This window comes from Parasteatoda tepidariorum, chromosome 10 (assembly GCF_982258835.1).
Source record: "Parasteatoda tepidariorum strain Cologne lab strain chromosome 10, Ptep-v5.0, whole genome shotgun sequence".
Classification (NCBI taxonomy): Eukaryota; Metazoa; Arthropoda; class Arachnida; order Araneae; family Theridiidae; genus Parasteatoda; species Parasteatoda tepidariorum.
In genome coordinates, this window is record NC_141764.1 from 4,670,272 (window position 1) to 4,687,034 (window position 16,763).

At 25.5% G+C, this 16,763-nt stretch overlaps 2 long non-coding RNA genes across 10 annotated transcripts in view; one reads left to right on the top strand and one right to left on the bottom strand.

Moving 5' to 3' along the window:
- The window catches only part of LOC147802092 (uncharacterized), a 408,540-nt gene that overhangs the window by 285,033 nt on the left and 106,744 nt on the right, over positions 1 to 16,763 (bottom strand). The window lies entirely within an intron of this gene.
- The window catches only part of LOC147802097 (uncharacterized), a 49,927-nt gene that overhangs the window by 11,057 nt on the left and 22,107 nt on the right, over positions 1 to 16,763 (top strand). For 5 of the 9 annotated variants that reach the window (XR_015429906.1, XR_015429905.1, XR_015429908.1 and 2 more), the window contains exons 4-7: positions 3,327 to 3,471; positions 5,640 to 5,726; positions 13,710 to 13,828; positions 15,278 to 15,353. This is a non-coding gene — a long non-coding RNA (uncharacterized LOC147802097). Of the gene's footprint in view, positions 1 to 3,326; positions 3,472 to 5,639; positions 5,727 to 5,808; positions 6,202 to 13,709; positions 13,829 to 15,277; positions 15,354 to 16,763 lie in introns of those variants that run through there. The other 4 variants (XR_015429912.1, XR_015429911.1, XR_015429909.1 and 1 more) reach the window with 3 other exon arrangements.

Consider the following 16,763-nt stretch of genomic DNA (forward strand, 5'->3'; position numbering starts at 1 on the left):
CTTAAAGGGTGCTTATTTTTGTTGAAAAATCTGGCTACCCTAAAATAAAATATTGTTTATGCAGGTTGATGATGACCTTGATCAAAGCTTTTTATGATGGCCGTGCGTTGGGCGCAGCAATGGTTTTGATAAAAGTGGGATCACAATCAGTACCCAACAAGCACACGACTTTTGGGCTAGTGGAGGGACAATGACGTCTCACCTAAAGTGCCATTACGGCGAGCTTTTCATCGTCGTATCGGTTCCGTTAATAAAGTGAAATCTGGACCAAAATGAGGGCCAGTGCATGGCAGTTCAGGCAAACTTTTGACAATCTTTAAAGGCCCGGTACTACTTTGTTGCCTTTGGATTGCTTTGCCATTTTTGCCTGTTAAATACCGGGAAACAAATTTCATTTCACAGAATAAAGAGAAAATTGCCATAAAGGCTTTTATTGTACCTTTATGATGTCTCTTTTGCCTTTTTATCAAAAACTAAATACGTTCATTGGCACACGTCGTTGCCTCAATTGCCGTTAAACCACCTTAAATGTAGTTTGATTAGAAAACGTCTTTGCCGCTATCGCACCTTTATTTCAGGAGCTTAAGCGAATTTCTTTGCCGATATACCACCCTTAACTCACCTTACACTTGGTTCGATAGAAAACTTTAATGCCGCCCTTGCTGATATCACATCTTTATTTTAGTTATCGCGGCAATTTTTTTTTCATTAACTTGCCTTTAATTTCAAATGCTTTAACAAATTTACAGTATGTTGATAACAATTCATATTTGGGGAACATATATTGTCACGAGCGTTTGTTTTACTCTGCAGATATCAGCAATAGTAATTTCTTGCATTTTAGCTGCTTATATTGTAATAAAACAATAACTATCATTTTAGGAAAAAATTTTTATGACGATGTAAAAAGCAAAATGATGGGTAAAAAGTTTAATTCATATTCAATTATCATCCAATGAATCTTCTTACATAATAAAACAGATTTTTTTACATCATTTTAAACAATTATAAATACAATAAGTTAAAAGTAGAATAGTATAAAAACATTGCGTGTTCACATTTTTTTACACATTATGAGGTAAAACTAAATAAAAATTTTATTCTAAGATAAAACATATTGCGACTTAGTGTATAAGTTAAAGTTATGAAAAAAAAATTAAATAATTATATTTATTATACCTACAATTAGCTTTTCTTGATAGAAACAAAGCCACAACCCAGTCAGTATTTTTATTTTCAATATTATTCATATTTAATATTGGATAACTTTCTATTCAATAATATTCATATTCAATAATAGATAAACAAGACATGTCATAAATAGTTTTAAAAAAAATACTGGGTCCATGTAAATGGCACATCAATTTCTATGATTTTAAATAAATAAAGCTGGAATTTTAATAAGAAATGCTTAAAATTTAAAATAAAACATGACCTTAAGAAAAGAATATTATTTTATTTCAATATAACAAATCAAAATACAAACAAGTGCATAAAAACTGTACAATAACTTCTTTATAAGCATCCAATCAGAATGAATCTAGTTTTCCTGCAAAAAAGTAACCAATTTATTTTACTACTGGTATATTAAATAATGTGTACAGAAACAAAATATCTAATTAATTTCTGACGCATTTTAATTCTGGGTTAAGTTATACTATCAATTAATTCTAACTATTCAAAATACTTTTATTGATCCCAGGGAAATATTCTAAAAAAAAATTCTATCCAATAATTTTTAACAATTTGGTTTTTCTCTTACAAATATTCTACGTTATAGAATTTACTAAAGTTGCTCAAACCACCTAAGTTTTTTTATTATTTACTTTACACAAAAATAAATCTTAACTGATTGTAACAAAAGGTAATAATAGCACAAAATGAATATTCCAGCTTGTATTTAAACTAAGTATTAATTTTATAAAATTCCATTGTACTTTATAATATCTATTGCAAATGTGTAAAATAGCGGATTTATTTGGATGGAAAAAATTGTAGCATCAAATATTAAAACAACTATGAATAATATCCTATGAATTAACGAAACAACCTGGTTAAAACTTCTCTTTACAGTATTATGAAACAATTAATTAGTTTAAAAATAGAGAGAACTGTGATTGACTTTGAAAAAGTGATGACCAAATTTCCTTACTTTAAACTCATCTGTTATAAACTATTAACTTTTAAAATGCTTCCATAAGTTAGAAAACTAACTGAAGCGGTACATATCGTTTAACAATGTTTATATATTGCATTTTGTAACTACAGATCAATCTATTTAATAATTGAACATAAAAATGCATTTTAAATAAAGAATTTGATAGCAAAGCTTTAATATTTTTTAAACTAGAAAGAATACATTCTCACCAAAATAGTTTGTAACTATTAATATGTTATGTAATGTTAATATTTTTAATATTTAAGCAAAATTTTAACTTTTCACAATTAAGAACTATGAACGAATTTTTTACTTTATATTAACATGTGAAAATATTTCAAGTTTATATAAAATTAAATTATTTCTTTAAAAGAAATTTTAACCTCAAGGAAATAAACAAACTAAAGGTTTTTTTAAAATGAAAAAAATATATAAGAAAAAAATTTTAAGATAGTACTTTTAAAATCTAAAAATATGTTATTTGATTAAAATTTCTATCAATTAAAAGAATATATGATCCTTCAAAATTATACTCCATTAAGTATTAATTACCTAAAAATGATATTGTGCCAATTATTATAAAAGAAATTATTTAAATATGAATAAAAAGGAATGATTTTCTAAATTCGTAATGAATTTACAAACTAACTAAAGAATATAAATTTTATGCCATCAAGGTAGGTTGGTTTATACTAAACAGTTTTTTAAAATATTTAAATTTTTTTATACATAAAAAATTTAATTTGAATAGAACCAGTTGATAAAAAATAAAATTTTCTCATAAAATTTTCTGAATGGGAAGGGTTTGATTCGGAAAGGAAAGGAATCGATTTTCTAAAAATAAATACAAATAAATGATTTGAAATGCTTAAATATTGTAGCTTCTCTACAAATATGTCTAAAATAAATTTATGTGATGGAATGTTCTACAAATGCTTCATATAACAAACACCAAATTACTTTTGTAATCACTAAAGATAAAATTAGTTAAACAATGTGATTATTGAACAAAATAAAATAAAAAGCCACAGAAACATCTTGTTAAAAACACATGAAGCTTGTTCATTCATGTTACATTTCTACACATGTTTTCTGTTCGTGCATATTCTGAAATACATCATAGGTTTAAGTATGTAGATTCATGTATTCAGAATTATTTCTGTTTTAGGGGGATTTTAACACCACTCCAGATAGTCACTTGGGGCTTGCGTGGATTGATAAATGCAGATTCTACTACTATTGGAGTCTCAAAACGTTGTAGAGAAGGAGATTTTTTGACCAGAGTATATGACTGAGTTGAAAAAGGTGTTAAAGTAAGTCTTCCTATTTTCTTAATTATCTTCAGTGTTGTGAATGTTCACCATTGAAATTTATCTTATTCTCATATTAATTAGCATGAAATTACAATAACTCTTTGTTATATTGTGCCTTCCAAGGGTCTAAAATTAATCAAAGTTTAAAAGGGCATTAGACAATGCCTGTTATGCTGAACTTATAAACTGTTTTCTTTTCAGTAAAAACATTTGCCTCAATCTTTATAACCAGGTCAATCAATCAGTTATAACCAGGAAAGAGGTTAAATTGGTTCTATTGAGTAAAAATTTTTGCTTGTTCATTTGTGACATAGAAAATTTCAATCCCTGTCCAGGCACGCAAAGCTGTGTTTTTTTATACAGAATAAGATTGAAGCAAATATTTATATTTTGGGTATAAACTTGAGTAAACTGTTAACTTTGTTGCATTCATCATTATCATTGGTACAGCAATCCACTTTGGCTTTCTCTAGAACATTTTCCCATATTGTGCTTCTTGTTACCAGGTTAGAGATTTCCGGATTTTCGAGATCGTACTGTATTTCAAATTATAATTTTTTTATAGTGCAAGAATATTTTATTTATAATTTTTTTTTGAGTTTGATAAAATAATTAAAAATTGTATTTAAATTAGATAATCTGATTTTACTTTTAAATAATTCTAAAACAATTAGTGATAAAAAAGGAAATATACAATGCGTTAAAAGTGAAAGCTGTTGCAATTTCACAGGGGACTTTAATATTAGTTTTAAAAAAAAGTTTCTATTTTATGGCAGTAATGGTAAACATTAAATTGAATTTTGTAACCATACTTTGTAGCTATGGAAATAATTTAACTTGTGACATTACAAAATGAAAAGAGTTTTTTTTATGAATTTTGAATTCCATTCCACATATTTCATTCTATGGATATACAGTAAAAGCCTGGCTGCTCAAAATTTGACTAACCAGAAAGATAAAGAAAGTAGAACTTTCAGAAATTCATAGTTTATTCTTTTTTAAAAAGGAAGGTTTGAAAATACACTGTAAAATATTGATGGATTCTTGACGAATACCTCCTCTCCTTCAATATCTCTCAATTATAAACAAGTAGTTAGTTTAGAAAGAGCTGCCCTTCAGTTTTTTTTTATTTATCCTCAGTAATTTTTTTGAATAACTTGTTTAGGTTTTTTCCTTTATAATTTTTTTTTATAAGTGTCAATTGCAATAATTTTTATTATTAAAGTGTATCATTTTTCCAGAAATTAATATAATGTAATATACCGAGATTTTTGGTGAAGTATCCGAAACTTTCCAAATCCAGAATTTGCCGATTGCTGTGCATTCCAGATAATTACATTTTTATTGTATTGCTCTCTTTTGGATAGCCTTGCAATTTTTTTTCTTGGGTCTTCTTTTAATGAAGATTAGCCTTATCTATGAATTCTCATTCTCTCACCTTCTGGAGCTACTTCAGTATTGTATTGGACTCACAAGACACCTTATGTCTGAGAAGACGATGGCAGGCGTAATTTTTAAAAAAAAATGAAAAAAAATGAATTCTCATTGTATTTTAAAATATAAGAGAACCCCCACATAACTTTAACCCTCGTTCATTATTTTTTTATCTGTCGCAATAGAGATTGAGAACCAATTTTGATTCATTTTTCATTTGAAAGGAGCATATGTTGCTATTTTTGAAGAATAGTTTACAATAAGAGTAAGTGTAATTGTTTTGTATAATTATAATTAGCAAGCTGGAACTAACATACTTATATTTTTTATTGCTTTCATAAGTCTCGTTATAACCTACATTTTTAATGCTACCTATTTCTCCAAATTTTCTGCTAGATTTTATATTTTTATAATTTTTATATTTAGAGTGATGGCAAATCTAGTTCGGCAATAGTCCCCTACAATATTTAATTTGAATTCCTAAATTTAATTTAGAATAATTGTAACCATAACTAAGTTTGTATGTGATTTTTCAATTCTTATTTCTTACAATTTAAGAAAATCAATCTTGCAAAGAGCAAAAATTGGCAAAAATTCATTTTAATACAATGAACCTTTTCATTGTACCCAATTATGGCTAAGTGAAGGGCTACTTTATTTTAAGTGACTTTTTAGAAATTATGTATATGTTAAAAATATTTGTTTAAATCAAAATTGATCATATTTTTTTATAGATAATTATGCCAGGTTATTGTGTATCTGAAATGATTGGTCATAAAGTCATTAGCGGGGCCAAGAAAATTGAATTTGAAAGCCAGATTGTAAGTTAGTTATTAACTTAGTTGTTAGTTTTAATAAATTTATGATCTGAAGTTCTGTTCATGATATGAGTATTTTAAATAGGTAGAGGTTAAAAAGTTTGTGCAGTATATGTTGTTCAGTGCACATGCTGATGCTAAAGGAATCATTAGAACTAATTCAGCATTGTGAGCCATCTAAAGTCTTGCTGGGGCGCGGAAAAGCTTCAAAAATGGAGTTTTTGGCAACGAAAATCACCCAAGAACTTGGTAGAAAATTGCATCTAAGTTCTAAAATACAAAAAAGAAGCATATGAAGCATATATAGAGGCAATTTTGAATAGTTTTGCGAACTGTCCTTCATTCAGATGCTTTATTTAAAAGAATGTGTAAGAAGATTAAGAAAAGTAGTTTCGTCATTACTTAGATTGATAGCAATGCTATTTAACAGCATGTAGTTTTATTTCGAGAAATAAATTTGTAGTTATCAGCTTTGCCAGATTTTGTTTATTTATCCTGATTCATTAAAAATTCTCCTGATTTTTGTATATTCTATTAAGTTTCCTAAAAATCAGCAATGTATGCTAGGGGAAAAAAATGTAAAGAATGTTTGTGCCAGCTTTCCGTTGATACACCAGTATCTGTGCAAGTTGATACTTCATTAAATCTATTGAAGAAGCAGCTCTTTGTAGAATTTTGTAAATTACAAGTTAAATATTTTTCGCAAATGAAATTTTATAACGGTAAAGTTCTCTTTTATGTGCTTCATATTGGAAATATGAATTTAAATTACTATATTAATGAAGAGAGATTCATGTAAGACTATTTATACTTTTTTATCCAAAACCTTAAATTTTTTACATTTAATCCTGCAAACATAAATAAATTAAAAACATTTTATATTATTGAAATTCTTATGCATTAAGAATTTTTAATGTAATCATTACAGTATTAAAAAAAATATATTAATATTATTTTTTATTTGTCTTTTAATAATAAAACTTTTCCCTTTTTTGGTATATATTTTTCAAATACAAATACTTTGGTTTTGTCCAGAAATAGAGAATTCTTGTTTACGCATAAAGGCTTGTTCCCCATTCATTCAATTAGAAAAAGTTATACTTCTCAGATCTATACCACATAACTATTCATTTGGATTGCACGCTTACAGACATTGCACTAGTTTAAACCTTTCATAATGGATACATTGAAATATTTATTAGAAAACTGTAAACTTTTTTTTTACACATTAATGAATATTGAGTGTAGTTGGTACCTCTGAGTTCTGTTAAAAATACATGACTTTTTCTATTATTTTCTATATTTGATCATTTGTGATCTGACTCAATTTTGACTTAGGGGTTTTGAATTTGCTGAAAGTGTAGTTCTAACATCTGAATGTGAAATGGTTTAACAAAAACCTTGTAAAGAATAATGTTAATTGGACTAATTTGCAGAAAAATTTTACATTTTTGTTTAACTCCCACAATGCACAATTTTGTTGTTATGTCTAAAAATATTCAAGCTGGTAATTTTTTAATTTGTGGATTTAAGCCATATTAAAGCCATTTTACATTAAAATAATTAACAACATCTAGAATTTGAGAACAAATCAGCTCAACAAAGCAGTTTTGGTTGAACTTTTAATTTATTATAATTTGTGTGTTATATCATTTTTCCCACTTGATTTAACTAGATAGTAATTAATTTAATATCCTACTAGTGGGATTAAATTTAGCAGATTTAAATTAAATTACTAATCATTTAACAGTCCATTTTTTTAAAGTAAAGTATTTATTTAAAGAATAACCTTAAAATTTCATTGATATACCTCTTTCAGAAAAAAAGACACTTATACAAATTTTACCATGTGAAAATAATCTTAACAAAGTAAATATTTATGATAGTTATCAATATTAAATCAATAAACACAGATAATTTTACCATTGTATAATTCTCATTGAATTTTCTTAAAAATGGAATATGAATAAAAAGGCAGAGTTTTTAAGGGATGGGGGCTATTTTTACAGAAAGGGAAAAGAGGGTGCATTTATAGGGATCAAAAGGTAGACAGGGCAGGTTGCCCTTCTAAAATCACTTAAGGAAAGCACTGCATATATTCACATATTGATATATAAATATATACATATCACATGACACCCCCTAAAAAGTGCATCCTCCAGGGTATCCCTGCTTACATATTTCTATAAACAAACATTGAAAACTTATATTTAAAAACTCATTAAATTTTTTATATTGTCCATTACAATGTGTATTTTTCTTACAAATCACAAAAGAGTTTGATTTAAACTAATATTTAATTAAAAATTCAGAGCAAAATATTAATAATCAATCTTTCATATGTTTCAGTCAAATTTTATTATTTTTAAACAACAGCTATCTCTTGTTTAATTATCTAAATTAACAAAATTGTTTAATTATCTAAATAACCATAATTAGGAAAATAATTCGTTAATTTAAAAACTAAATTGTATATTTTAATATTTTTCTGTGAAAATGATTTTTTTAAATTTGACTAAAATATCCAGGAATTTTAAAAAAAAAATCATTTTTATTTTTTCTAATAGGAGGCAGAAAAAAACTTTTTAAACAAAATATCATATAATTTTAAATTTAGAATAAAAAATGTATATTTATATGTTTATTTTAAATAAATTAGTTATATAGTTATTTTTTTATAAAAATTTACAAGGGAAATTTCCAGTTTTAGTTTAGTCACTTAATATAAATATTAAATTTATAGAATTAATAGAAATAAACACATTTAGGAAATTTTAAACTCATCCTTTATGCTTATAAATTTATTTTATCTAGTTAATACCATTGTCTTGGGAAAAAAAGTGATTTTTTCTTGAAAGGGGCTTAACCTTCACATAAATCACTTATCATAAAATTTACTTTGTGGTGCTACACAACTAAAACTTTTTACGATACTCTCTATTGTGACAATGTAGCTCCTCTACTGAGTGTCTGAAGTTTTTTTTAAAAATATTTTTCCTATAATCGATACAGTTTAAGTATTAATGTTCATTTTTTAAAAATTGTAAATTTTGTTATTTCCAAAACTATAAGGAAGACAATTGATGGTTTGATAAAAGTTAGTTAGATAATAATAAAAAGTTATGAAAACCCTGATTTAGGGTATTAACCCAAGGCGGGGGTAAATACCAATTTATAAATACCATACTCATTGGGTATTTATCCGACCCACCTCGATACTCATACAGTGTTGGGCTAAATCAGAATAGAAAAACTCTTAGTAAATATGAAACAATAACTATAAATTTGCTAAACTTCCTTTAACTGCTGATATTTTTGTAGTCTTATAAAATTTGCTTATTTATCTTCATTATCAATGATGGTACATATTTTTTTAAAAACTTTTTTAAGTTTGATTTTTTTTTTTTTTTTTTTGTTAATAAAAATAAATAATTATAATAAAGTTTGCATAAAACACTGAAAAATTACAAGTTGTATACCTTATTATTTTGAATTTTTTTTTAAATTTTTCATCCAACAAATTTGTCTTAAAAAATCTTACTAAGCCGAGGAATTTTTTTAGAGGAAAAACTCAGAAACAAAGAGTAAGCTCTTGGGCATCAAAAGGAATTAAGCAATTTGCAATCAATCACCTAATTGTTCTTTAGTTTAATGAAAACAATCACAAATTTATCTTAAAAATTTAAAAATAGAAAATTAAAGCAAGTTTTATGTGTCAGATTTTTAAAGTAAAAAATTTTTATTAGCTTCACCCATGTTATTTTCTCTTTGCTTAGTCAAATGAAGGTATACTGCGAAATAGAAATTTGGAATACATTTTTTGGTAGAATATAGATTAAATCCATTAGATTTTAAAAATACTTTAATGATTCTAAAATTCTCAATGATTCTTTAAAAAGAATTATTATTAAACTAGCATGGTCTAATAATAATTCTTTTTAATGATATTGAAACAGGTTTGGGTCTTAAAATATCTGTGCTTATTCTGATTCATTATTTGTAATCTAGCAATATACACAAATACAAAATTGAAAAAATCATTATAATAATGTACAAAATGTTATATAGCTATTATAGAATTTATAAAGTTTCTGAATAAAAACTTTTTGTCTTCTATATTTTTATATATTTCTTTTTATTCTTCTCATCTAAATATTTCTTAATTGAAATCAATTTTTTATTTGATAACAAATAAAACTCGTTTTAGTTAGTTTACTTTGATTTATTTAGTGACTTATTCCTATAAATTTTGTTTATTAATATAAATTTAAAACAAATGAGATCTTAAGAAAAGCTCTTCAAACTCATGTCTATAGAAATAAGAAATATATTGTATTACAGAGTTTTTCTTATGAATAAAATAAGGGCAGGGTATTACCTCTTTGAAAAAAGCTTTATCAGCAAAATGTTAAAATGTGTATTATTATGTATAACTGAATTTTATCCTAGACAATTTTTAAATTACCATCTCGTACTATCTTATGAGTATATTTCAAGAAGTAATTCTTTTTCGTTATCAAAATATGAAAAAAATTGTAGTTTATAAAAATAGTTAAAGGCATGCTAAATGACAATCTCTGTGCATGTTTTTTTTTTCAATAAAAGAACTAACGAAAAACGATTAATTGATAAACAACTAGAAAGCTTTTCTCAATAATTTTAACTGAAAGTTATAAGAAAATAAACTTTTAAAGGTGCATTTTTAAAAAAAAAAAATTTAAATCACTTATAAAAAAATTAATATTCCCCTACCACCTGCCCCAAAAAAGATACTTATTTGAAATTAGACCAGTTGAGAATAATCCAAGCAAAGTAAATGTTTGTATAAGTAATCTGAATTTAACCTATAAGCATATAATTTTACCAATATAATTATTATTTAAACAATGAATTAATGTTTTTCAAATTAGGATCTGATTAAAAAGACATAGTTTCTAATGAAGGGTGTCTTATTTTTATAAAAAGAGCAAAGAGTGTACATTTATTGGGATCAAAGGGGGGGGGGCAGGGCAGGGGGGGTCACCCTTCAAAAAACAGTTAAACAGAACACTATATTAAAATATACTGTTAATGAATTTCTTATAACTAAATTTTGCCATTTTAGAATGTTTTTCAATGGCCTTGAAAAATTATATTTAATGAAGATAAGATTTTGCCTTTTCCAATCAATGATACAAAGAATGTTGAACTTTTAGTTTACTGTATCTGAAAGAAAATTCTGAAGCTCTTTCAACTCTTTTGTATCTTTGAATTATTAGTTATGTTATGTCATTTATATTTTTGAAAGTTTCCTGTTGTATCAATTTAAAATAAAAAATTTTATAATTACCTATTTATTATAATGTAATATTATATATTATACAGTTATATTGTCTTCATTTCCAAATTATGAAGTTTCTAATAGTGTTCTATGTGCTAAACCATGTTTATTTCCATTTTATTTATCCTTTTCCATTGTTTGGACAAATTAGCTAATGTTTTTCCTTACTATTATCACATTATGATTGCTTTAAACTAGAAGCCTTTCAAATATTATATAAGAATATTTTGAACACCTTATCAGCATAATTAAGTAAATTGCAAACCTTTTTCCATGTGTCAAGATGTTACATCAGCCCCTGGTTTTCACTTTGATTTTTACTGTACTAATTTAATTTAAGGATAAAATTCTAATAAAAGATATTAACTTTATATAAATCAAATTTTATAGCAATTTAATATGAAATTTAAAAAAAATACTCCTCTTTCCTTTGCCATTTTTTTTACTATAAAAATTGTTCTAGGTCAGTTAAGTGAGAGTCTGATTTAAATTTTGGAAAAGACCCTTATCCTTATTTACCCCTCTCCTGTGATTGGATATCAAAATACAAGTAGGGTGTGGGAAAAGTGTAAAGGAAGTAATTAGCGAAACCATGTCTAATAATAGCCTTGATTTAACCATGCATAGCATGCACTAATTTTAAAATGAGTGGTTTTTGAAACTTTTTATTTTATTTGCTAATGTGTGAAAATTGAAGTTTTATTCCAATTAAGAAAATCTGATAATTTGTGATGTATTTAATCTATATAGCTATCAAATATGAAATGGTAAAAAAATTTGCACCAACATAATTTTTAAAAAGCTACAATGAGTAAATTCTTGAAGGTCAATAAGGAATACATAATTTTTCCCTTTGGCTTTTTCTTGCCAGATTATTTTTCACTTTGATATTTAGTAAGCTAGAATTTTTAGCAAGCAATTTTCATTTCTGTGCATAGCTTTATAGTTGCCGCTCGGTATGCGGTGTTTTTTCGAAGTTTGAATGTAGTCACTGTTCATTTCACTTTTTTATAATTTTATATTCAGTTTCATACATTATATTTTTATCCCTCATAGGTAAATATTCCGTGAATAAAGAATTAAGCATAGTGTTTAATATGAAAGTGATTTACAAATGATGTGCCTCATTATGGTGATTTGTAAATAACTCATCAGAGTCTGCATTGAAATGCTTTCTGAATCATATTAAGTATTACATGCTATTAAGTGTTTTCCGAATCAAGCATCACGATTCTTATTCAAGTGATTTACGAATCACACACTGAGATTCGTGTTTGAAGGATTTAAAATTTGCCTATTGCAAGTAGCGTTAATGGGATTTAAAAATTACTGATTGCAATTTTTATCAAAGTGATTTATGAATCTCCTTTTGCATTTAATGATTACTAGATTATGCATAATTTTTTACATGAAAGTCATTACCAAATAATGTGTTGGGTTTTGCATTAAAGTAATCAAAGAATCAGGTGACAAAGTTTGCATTTCGTTGATTTATTAATCACTCGTTGCTATTTATGACTTGTTACTTTGTGCATTTTTCAAACTTAATCATTTGCTATTCATATATGCTTCGATTTACGGAACATATGTTGCATTTCAATTTGCAAGTCATATGTTGTACATAATTTATGTCATCTTTAAGACTTGCTTCATGTTTCATGTCATTTTATTTATGGGCAACATATTGCAATTTATTTTAAAAAACTAGTCATAGTGAATTATAATCAAAAAATTTGCAATTTATAATTTATTTTAAGGAAACTATAGTTTTGTAAATCTTAAGTTTGTCATCTGTCAAAATATTGTACTATGAAGGATTTTATTGAGTCCAAAATACTTTACTGATATTCTGAGGTGTTGTGTTTTTAAAATTGAAACATATGTGTTAAATATTAGTTTTGAAATTCTTATATGCCTCATAAATTTTTAATGAAAAGTCTTACCAGTTTTAGTCTTTAAAGGTTTGCATGTATGCTAATGTCAATTTGAGGTTTTATGTTAATTAAACCACAATGAATGCAACTGTCAAATCATTTGCATTGGTAGATATGAGCAACACATATTTAAAAATTGCCTGAACCATTAAACAATGTAAAATTGACACAATTAATATATGCTCCAATGTTATAAAATCTGGTGGACATGTATTTTAGCATACTAACTGTTATTGAGTAGGTCCTTCAAAGTGATTGAAAAATCCTAAAATCATTATTATTATTTTTTTAATTTTATTTATTTATTTATTTTGAAAATTGAGTGGGATTGGATTTCAGACAGGTAAATTTTGAAATTGAGAGTAAATTTTGAAAATTGAGATTTTCAGTGAATTCTGTTGTGAAACATTCATTATTTAAGCGTGAGAGTTAAGCTAGTTTTTATCATAACCTCATTTCTATTGAATATCTGCATAAAAATAAGTGATAAAAAACATATTTTCTTATACATTTAATTGTATTAATTCTTTTTGAAATTGCAAATTTTTTAATATTTTAGATATTCTTAAAAATTTGATCTATAGGTTTTGTTTCTTTAATCAATTCAAATCAAATATGTGTATTTGGAGTTTTGCAGCTTTTAAGAAATCGGTTTTTTGGCATTTGACGCAGTCATGTTCTCTTTGTTTTATTTCATGCCATATTTTTAATTAAATATTTTTTGACTTTCAGGTCTCTAATCCAAGTGCTGCTAATGATGAAAAAATCTCACTGGCCACATTGATGTCTTTATTGAATTTGGATGTAATATAAACGTTGGAGGATAAACGATTCTTCCTTTACTGTTAGAGGTAAGCTGGAAAATAAATAGAATTAATACTAAATATTTACTTTTGCTGAATGTTACTTCTTTCATTAATGTGTTTATCATAATTAGTATTTTCTCGGTTTCTGTAAACCTATTAAATATTAACAGTAACTGCAAAATGTATCGAATTGAATTGATGCATTCAGTTAAGTTGGAACTTGTTACTTTAACTTTAATTCACTTATAATTGAGACTGATCGTTCATTCATAAATCTTTTTTAGCTTTATAATTTCTTAAATTCACAATTGATTGCTCAATTTAAACGTAATGGATAAATTATTCAGATTTTTTTATGTTTTTTGCCTTGACTGAAAATTCCATCTTAGTATAACTTCCAAAATGTTTTTTCTTCTTCTTTTTGCATTTTGTTTAAATTATATGTATTATTTTAAATTTTATACTTCATTGAAAATACAGCTTTGCTTATTTTCAAGTCAGATCAAAAATATAAAGGAAATAATTCAAAAATGACTTTACAACTATGGCACACAAAAATGTCTAATGTAAAAAGTTATATCAATTATACAAGGAAATAGCCCCAAGGGTAAAATATTCCCTATTAAAGTTTCAGTTCATTTACTTTTAAATTAACAAAAACTTTGTAGCTTACGTGTGTTTGTGATGTAGCGTTTAGACTTTCCCTTTTTGCTGAAATATTTGGGTTTTGATAGAATATTTATTATCTCTAACTTTTTTTTCTAAAACTGTGCAGCTATTTAATGTTTTATTCAATTTATAAATTATTTTAAAAACCAAAAAATATCAGTAGCTATTGGTGATTGAAATGGGTTGCAGGTGGCGTAAAGCAGAACTCACTACCTATGGCAACACTTCGCATGCTTTCCCCATTAGCGTGTGGAGAGTCATAGAGTAAGAAAGTATGTTAGTTTCGCTCTTGATTTGTATATAGATTAAAGTCTTTTATGTTGGAAAACTATGTAGAACTGAAAATTACGTTAAACATAGTTCTAAAGAAAAGCATCATGGAAATTTTCAAAAATATTTTTTTTAAATAAGAAAAAAATATTAAGTAAAGGGAAAATATAGTACATTCCTATACAACTGAAAAGAGGAGGAGAGGGAAAAGAGAAGGGCCAAAGGCATGAAAGCGGTCTCTCCCCAAATGACTTATTTGAGTGTTGCGATATCTTGAAACTTGTAATTTAAAATTAAAGTTTTAAAAAAAAAATTATTTCAAAATTCAGTAAAAAAAATGCTTAAACTATTTTATAACCACAATATTTTAAAATTCACGTGTATATTTTATAATTAGTGGAAGAATAATCCATATATTTCAATTAAAAAATAAATGTGAAACATCCATTAATTTTTTATTTTAAAATTTAATTTTTTGAAAAGAATTAATTTTGATTAAAAAATTTTAATTTATAACTGAAATAAGACTTATTAAATAGTTATTAATCTTTTTAGATGAGGAAATTTGAATTGAACTCTGGACCTCTCTGGTAGAAGATGAACAACTTAACGGTCACACCACAATGTAAAAGTAATGAAGTTATATATCTTGAAACTGAAATAAAATCAATTATAAATGATTAAATAAAAATAAAGAAAATCATAGAAATAACTTGTTTTAAGGAAAATATTTCAGCACTTTTTCAAAATCGCATCAGGCAATACATACCATCTCCTTTCTCACAAATTGTGATGTCATTTTCAACCAATAGTGTGTCCCAGCTATTCTGAAATTTAATCGCTTGTTTAATTTGATCCCTATCTTAGCTACATGTTCTTTAATTTAAGCTTAACTTTGTTTTAATTGGAGTTTTCAAGATGTGTTCTACCCTTGCTAGAAACAAACTTTTTTGCATGCATTGATTACTAAACAATAATATTTTGGTGTAAGCCTACTCTTTTAGGGTGATACCAAAAATCCCAATTGAAATTGCAACCTAAATGTTTAACCCTCTTTGAATAGAATTAGATTAATCAGTATTTCATGTATTGATTATGTGTCTAAAAGATTGCTTGCAAACTCAAACTGTGATTTTTTGTTTTTCTTAAAAAGATATTCTTGAACCATCACATAGTTTTTTGCAAATTCAAGAAGTGTTTTTATTATTAGAAAGTTATTTTTTTTTTCTAATTATTTAAATACTTTTAGATTAGGCCGTTTTATTTTTTATGTATTTTTTTTTTTGTGTGTGTGTATATATATTAATATATTGGATTAATAATTCAATACTGCTGTTTGTATTACTTTTTTTTGTTTTCTTTTATTATTTAGAATTTTTTTAAAAAAATTTCTTACAGTTTGAGTACATAAAAGCTTTTAATTTTATTTTGAAAATTAATTTATTCGTTAGATGTTGCTGAAAGTTTTTATTTTATATTGTAAGTAAACTTATTTATTTAAATCTTGTTCACTTCCATTATTTTTGGCAATAATTTGTTAATAATAAATAATTCAATCAAATGGAATATTTTTTCCAATTTGTTTCTAAAATAATTTAACAAGAGTCAACTTAGAAACTGGAATTGCTGATGTGTGTTTTGAAGAGTTTTATTTATCCTTCAGTTTTAAAACGGTTATCAATTTGATATTTCTTAGTTTGCTATTTCATAATTTAAAAGTTAATATATTCTTCTTAATATAGTTTTTAAAAAATTACATAGTATTTGGATGATTATAGAACCGTAATTTTGGTTGTAAGTAATTTTTATCAGATTCTTTATATAAGAACTTTGCTTAATTGATTTCTAATAATGTTTTAAGATTTGCTATTCCTTTTTCTATTCACTAAGAATGTTCTTTTTTTTTAATGACAACACTCCAATATTTGAAAATTTATATGTATTTTTTCTATACAGCTTTAAAGTTGCACTTTTTTCAAAAGCTTCTCATTTTCTATATTTACAATAAATTTTAGTTAAATTTTAAATAACCGGTAGATTT